Source organism: Globicephala melas, chromosome 1 (assembly GCF_963455315.2).
Source record: "Globicephala melas chromosome 1, mGloMel1.2, whole genome shotgun sequence".
In the NCBI taxonomy this organism is placed as follows: Eukaryota; Metazoa; Chordata; class Mammalia; order Artiodactyla; family Delphinidae; genus Globicephala; species Globicephala melas.
In genome coordinates, this window is record NC_083314.1 from 142,120,314 (window position 1) to 142,127,681 (window position 7,368).

The window sequence follows — 7,368 nt, forward strand, 5'->3', positions numbered from 1 at the left end:
ATCTTGGACTTCCCAGCCTCCAGAACCATGCAAAATAAATTGTTGTATAAGCCACGCAATCTGTGGTAATTTATTATAGCAGCCTGAACTGCTGATGACAGATGGTTTGAAGATAGTTGAGCCAAGGAACCCAGAAATAGCTGAATCCTGCTCTGCCCATCATACTCCTCCCCATGGGTTTCCCTAGGGGGCAGATCCAAGGGAATGATAAAGAAAAAAAAAAAATGGGGCACTGTAAGATAATATAAATAAATATAGATATAAATGTATATCTATCTATAGATAGAGATATAGATAGATGATAGATGATAGATAGATAGATAGCTGATAGACACTCCTGGTTCCTGACACTGAACTCCTAAATCTCTTGGAATTTCCTGGGTAATGGGGTGTCTTTTGTTCTAATGAGGTGACTCTGGGTGAGCACCTGGATTGCTCTTGTATGGGGGCTGGTCACCAGAAAGGCCAAGCCATGATTTCAGCCCCTGCCACCACAACCACCCACATCCTCCAGGGTGGGGAGAGGGGCTGGAAATGGAGTTAATAATTGATCATGTCTGATTAGGCATGTTCCTGATTTTGTAAGACCATTCATTCTTCTATATATGAAGGAACCATGAACAGAGCTCACAACCATCTCCTGCATATAATCTATAACAGAATTGCAGGGATTGGCAGTAAAAGCAAATAAAGTCAGCAATCTAGGGATCAATGACCACAGCCTGAATCAATCTTAGTTGACCAGTTAAACAACAGATAGTTGTGCATTCGTTGTAGGCTTGGCCCTGTGCTAGGCATCCCAGCATTGCAACAACAGGTAATCTCTGCCTGAAATTGCGAACTCTCTGTTTTGCCACCTTGACTCATATGAAGGACTTGAGGTATATCAAGCATATTTGCAGCTTAACTGATGAGTAAACAGAGCGGGTAATACCCCCAAATCCTTAAAATAAGAAGAATAAGCACCACTTTATAGGATTTGCTTATAGGGATCTGCTCCAACCTTCTGATGGATGCCTACAATTCCTCCATTAGAGTCCCATCTTGTTAATGTAAGGGTTAAAATGCAAATAATTTCAGAAAGGAAAACATTAAGTTGTTTTTCATCAATTATGCCTCCTTGTTAATAAAATACTTAGGAGTAAGTTTTTAGGAAGACAGGATGAGAGCAAGAAGGAGTGTAGGAAAGAGGCATTGGCAAGTGGGTAAAAGGTTGAACTGAATGTTGAGAAAATGAGTGATTCCACAGGACTGAGTCAAATAAGATGAATTATTGTTTTGGATGAGCAAAATCAAGGTAGATTGTTACATAAAAATAGAAAAATACTAAAATTTGGCTATTTCTAATAATTTTCAGAAATTTCTCTACTAAGATAAAAAGCAAATGTGTACGACAGTGAACAAATCAAAAGGTTATTGACAATAAAGCCACAATGTCAAGGGCCTGAACCAAGATGGTGGAGTAGCAGGACGAGCTCTCACTCCCTCTTGTGAAAACAACAGAATCACAACTAGCTGCTGGACAATCATCGACAGGAAGACACTGGAACTCACCAAAAAAGATACCCCACTTCCAAAGACAAACGAGAAGCCACAATGAGACGGTAGGAGGGGCACAATCACAGTAAAATCAAATCCCATAACTGCTGGGTGGGTGACTCATGGACTGGAAAACACTTATACCACAGAAGTCCACCCACTGGAGTGAAGGTTTTGAGCCCCACGTCAGGCCTCCGAATCTGGGGGTCCGGCAACGGTAAGAGGAATTCCTAGAGAATCAGACTTTGAAGGCTAGTGGGATTTGATTGCAGGACTTCGACAGGACTGGGGGAAACAGATACTCCACTCTTGGAGGGCACACACAAAGTAGTGTGCACATCAGGACCCAGGGGAAGGAGCAGTAACCTCAGGGGAGACTGAACCAGACCTACCTGCTAGTGTTGGAGGGTCTCCTGCAGAGGCGGGGGGTGGCTGTTGCTCACCGTGGGGACAAGGACACTGGCAGCAGAAGCTCTGGGAAGTACTCCTTGGTGTGAGCCCTCCCAGAGTCTGCCATTAGCCCCACCAAAGAGTCCAGGTAGGCTCCAGTGTTGGGTTGCCTCAGGCCAAACAACCAACAGGGAGGGAACCCAGCCCCACCCATCAACAGTCAAGAGGATTAAAGTTTTACTGAGCTCTGCCCACCAGAGCAACAGTCAGCTCTATCCACCACCAGTCCCTCCCATCAGGAAACTTGCACAAGCCTCTTAGATAGCCTCATCCACCAGAGGGCAGACAGCAGAAGCAAGAAGAACTACAATTCTGAAGCCTGTGGAACAGGAACCACATTCACAGAAAGATAGACAAGATGAAAAGGCAGAGGGCTATGTACCAGATGAAGGAACAAGATAAAACCCCAGAAAAACAACTAAATGAAGTGGAGATAGGCAACCTTCCAGAAAAAGAATTCAGAATAATGATAGTGAAGATGATCCAGGTCCTTGGAAAAAGAATGGAGGCAAAGATCGAGAAGATGCAAGAAATGTTTAACAAAGACCTAGAAGAATTAAAGAACAACCAAACAGAGATGAGCAATAAAATAACTGAAATGAAAACTACACTAGAAGAAATCAATAGCAGAATAACTGAGGCAGAAGAACGGATAAGTGACCTGGAAGACAGGATGGTGGAATTCACTACTGTGGAACAGAATAAAGAAAAAAGAATGAAAAGAAATGAAGACAGCCTAAGAGACCTCTGGGACAACATTAAACGCAACAACAGTCGCAATATAGGGGTCCCAGAAGAAGGAGAGAGAGAGAAAGGACCCGAGAAAATATTTGAAGAGATTATAGTTGAAAACTTCCCTAACATGGGAAAGGAAGTAGCCACCCAAGTCCAAGAAGTGCAGCAAGTCCCATACAGGATAAACCCAAGGAGAACACACCGAGACACATAGTAATCAAATTGGCAAAAAATTAAAGACAAAGAAAAATTATTGAAAGCAGCAAGGTAAAAACAACAAATAACATACAAGGGAACTCCCATAAGGTTAACAGCTGATTTCTCAGCAGAAACTCTACAAGACAGAAGGGAGTGGCATGATATACTTAAAGTGATGAAAGGGAAGAACCTACAACCAAGATGACTCTACCCAACAAGGATTTCATTCAGATTCGATGGAGAAATCAAAAGCTTTACAGACAAGCAAAAGCTAAGAGAATCCAGCACCACCAAACCAGCTCTATAACAAATGCTAAAGGAACTTCTCTAAGTGCGAAATACAAGAGAAGAAAAGAACCTACAAAAACAAACCCAAAACAATTAAGAAAATGGTCATAGGAACATACATATCGATAATTACCTTAAACGTGAATGGATGAAATGTTCCAACCAAAAGAGACAGGCTTGCTGAATGGATACAGAAACAAGACCCATATATATGCTGTCCACAAGAGACCCACTTCAGACCTAGGGACACATACAGACTGAAAGTGAGGGGATGGAAAAAGATATTCCATGCAAATGGAAATCAAAAGAAAGCTGGAGTAGCTATACTCATATCAGATAAAATAGACTTTAAAATAAAGAATGTTACAAGAGACAAGGAAGGACACTACATAATGATCAAGGGATCAATCCAAGAAGAAGATATAATAATTGTAAATATATATGCACCCAACATAGGATCACCTCAATACATAAGGCAACTGCTAACAGCTATAAAAGAGAAAATTGACAGTAAACAATAAGAGTGGGGGATTTTACCACCTCACTTACACCAAAGGACATATCATCCAAAATGAAAATAAATAAGGAAACAGAAGCTTTAAATGACGCAATAGACCCGATAGATTTAATTGATATTTATAGGGCATGCCATCCAAAAACAGCAGATTACACTTTCTTCTCAAGTGCGCACGGAACATTCTCCAGGATAGATCACATCTTGGGTCACAAATCAAGCCTCAGTAAATTTAAGAAAATTGAAATCATATCAAGCATCTTTTCTGACCACAATGCTATGACATTAGAAATGAATTACAGGGGGAAAAAACGTAAAAAACACAAACAGATGGAGGCTAAACAATACGTTACTAAATAACCAAGAGATCACTGAAGAAATCAAAGAGGAAATCAAAAAATACCTAGAGACAAATGACAATGAAAACACAATGACCCAAAACCTATGGGATGCAGCAAAAGCAGTTCTAAGAGGGAAGTTTATAGCTATACAAGCCTACCTCAAGAAACAAGAAATATCTCAAATAAACAATCTAACCTTACACCTCAAGGAACTAGAGAAAGAAGAACAAAGAAAACCCAAAGTTAGCAGAAGGAAAGAAATCATAAAGATCAGAGCAGAAATAAATGAAATAGAAACAAAGGAAACAATAGCAAAGATAAATAAAACTAAAAGCTGGTTCTTTGAAAAGATAAACAAAATTGATAAACCATTAGCCAGACTCATCAAGAAAAAGAGGGAGAGGACTCAAATCAATAAAATTAGAAATGAAAAAGGAGAAGTTACAACAGACAGTGCAGAAATACAAAGCATCCTAAGAGACTACTACAAGTGACTCTATGCCAATAAAATGGACAACCTGGAAGAAATGGACAAATTCTCAGAAAGGCATAACCTTCCAAGACTGAACCAGGAAGAAATAGAAAATATGAACAGACCAATCAAAGTAATGAAATTGAACCTGTGATTAAAAATCTTCCAACAGGGGCTTCCCTGATGGTGCAGTGGTTGAGAGTCCGCCTGCCGATACAGGGGACACGGGTTCATGCCCCGGTCCGGGAAGATCCCACATGCCGTGAAGTGGCTGGGCCCATGAGCCATGGCTGCTAAGCCTGCGTGTCCAGAGCCTGTGCTCCACAATGGGAGAGGCCACAACAGTGAGAGGCCCGCATACCGCAAAATAAATAAATAAATCTTCCAACAAACAAAAGTCCAGGACCAGATGGCTTCACAGGTGAATTCTATCAAACATTTAGAGAAGAGCTAACACCCATCCTTCTCAAACTCTTCCCAAAAATTGCAGAGGAAGGAACACTCCCAAACTCATTCTATGAGGCCACCATCACCCTGATACCAAAACCAGACAAAGATACTACAAAAAAAGAAAATTACAGACCAATATCACTGATGAATATAAATGCAAAAATCCTCAACAAAATACTAGCAAACAGAATCCAACAACACATTAAAAGGATCATACATCATAATCAAGGTGGATTTATCCCAGGGATGCAAGGATTCTTCAATATACACAAATCAATCAATGTGATACACCATATTAAAAACTTGAAGAATAAAAACCATATGATCATCTCAATACATGCAGAAAAAGCTTTTGACAAAATTCAACATACATTTATGATAAAAACTCTCCAGAAATTGGGCATAGAGGGAACCTACCTCAACATAATAAAGGCCATATACGACAAACCAACAGCAAACATCGTTCTCAATGGTGAAAAACTGAAAGCATTTCCTCTAAGATCAGGAACAAGACAAGGATGTCCACTCTCACCACTATTATTCAACATAGTCTTGGGAGTCCTAGCCACGACAATCAGAGAAGAAAAAGAAATAAAAGGAATACAAATTGGAAAAGAAGAAGTAAAACTGTCACTGTTTGCAGATGACATGATACTATACATAGAGAATCCTAAAAATGCCAGCAGAAAACTACTAGAGCTAATCAATGAGTTTGGTAAAGTTGCAGGATACAAAATTAATGCACAGAAATCTCTTGCATTCCTATACACTAATGATGAAAAATCTGAAAGAAAAATTAAGGAAACACTTCTATTTACCATTGCAAGGAAAAGAATAAAATACCTAGGAATAAACCTACCTAGGGAGACAAAGACCTGTATGCAGAAAACTATAAGACACTGATGAAAGAAATTAAAGATGATACAAACAGATGGAGGAGAGATAAACCATGTTCTTGGATTGGATGAATCAATATTGTGGAAATGACTATACTACCCAAAGCAATCTACAGATTCAATGCAATCCCTATTAAATTACCAATGGCATTTTTTATGGAACTAGAACAAAAAACCTTAAAATTTGTATGGAGACACAAAAGACCCCAAATAGCCAAAACAGTCTTAAGGGAAAAAAACGGAGCTGGAGGAATCAAACTCCCTGACTTCAGCCTATACTACAAAGCTATAGTAATCAAGACAATATGGTACTGGCACAAAAGCAGAAACATAGATCAATGGAACAAGATAGAAAGCCCAGAGATAAACCCATGCACTTATGGTCAACTAATCTATGACAAAGGAGGCAAAGATATACAGTGGAGAAGAGACAGTCCCTTAAATAAGTGGTGCTGGAAAAACTGGACAGGTACATGTAAAAGAATGAAATTAGAACACTCCCTAACACCATACACAAAAATAAACTCAAAATGGATTCAAGACCTAAATGTAAGACTGGACACTATAAAACTCTTAGATGAAAACATAGCAAAAACACTCTTTGACATAAATCACAGCAAGATTTTTTTTTTTTTTGCAAGATCTTTTTTGATCCACCTCCTAGAGTAATGGAAATAAAAACAAAAATAAACAAATGAGACCTAATGAAACTTAAACGCTTTTGCACAGCAAAGGAAACCATAAACAAGACAAAAAGACAACCCTCAGAATGGGAGAAAGTATCTGCAAACGAGTCAACGGACAAAGGATTAATCTCCAAAATATATAAACAGCTCATGCAGTTCAATATTAAAGAAACAAACAACCCAATCCAAAAATGGGCAGAAGACCTAAATAGACATTTCTCCAAAGGAGACATACAGATGGCCAAGAAGAACATGAAAAGCTGCTCAACATCACTATTTATTAGAGAAATGCAAATCAAAACTACAATGAGGTATCACCTCACATCACTTAGAATGGGCATCATCAGAAAATATACAAACAACAAATGCTGGAGAGGGTGTGGAGAAAAGGGAACCCTCCTGCTCTGTTGGTGGGAATGTAAACTGATACAGCCACTATGGAGAACAGTATGGAGCTTCTTTAAAAAACTAAAAATAGAATTACCATATGACACAGCAACCCCACTACTGGGCATATACCCAGAGAAAACCATAATTCAAAGAGACACATGCACCCCAATGTTCGTTGCAGCACTATTTACAATAACCAGGTCATGGAAGCAACCTAAATGCCCATCGACAGACAAATGGATAAGGAAGATGTGGTACATATATACAATGGAATATTACTCAGCCATAAAAAGGAACGAAATTGAGTCATTTGTTGAGACGTGGATGGATCTAGAGACTGTCTAGAGTGTCTAGAGTGAAGTCTAGAGTGGATCTAGAAGACTGTCTAGAGTGAAGTAAGTCAGAAAGA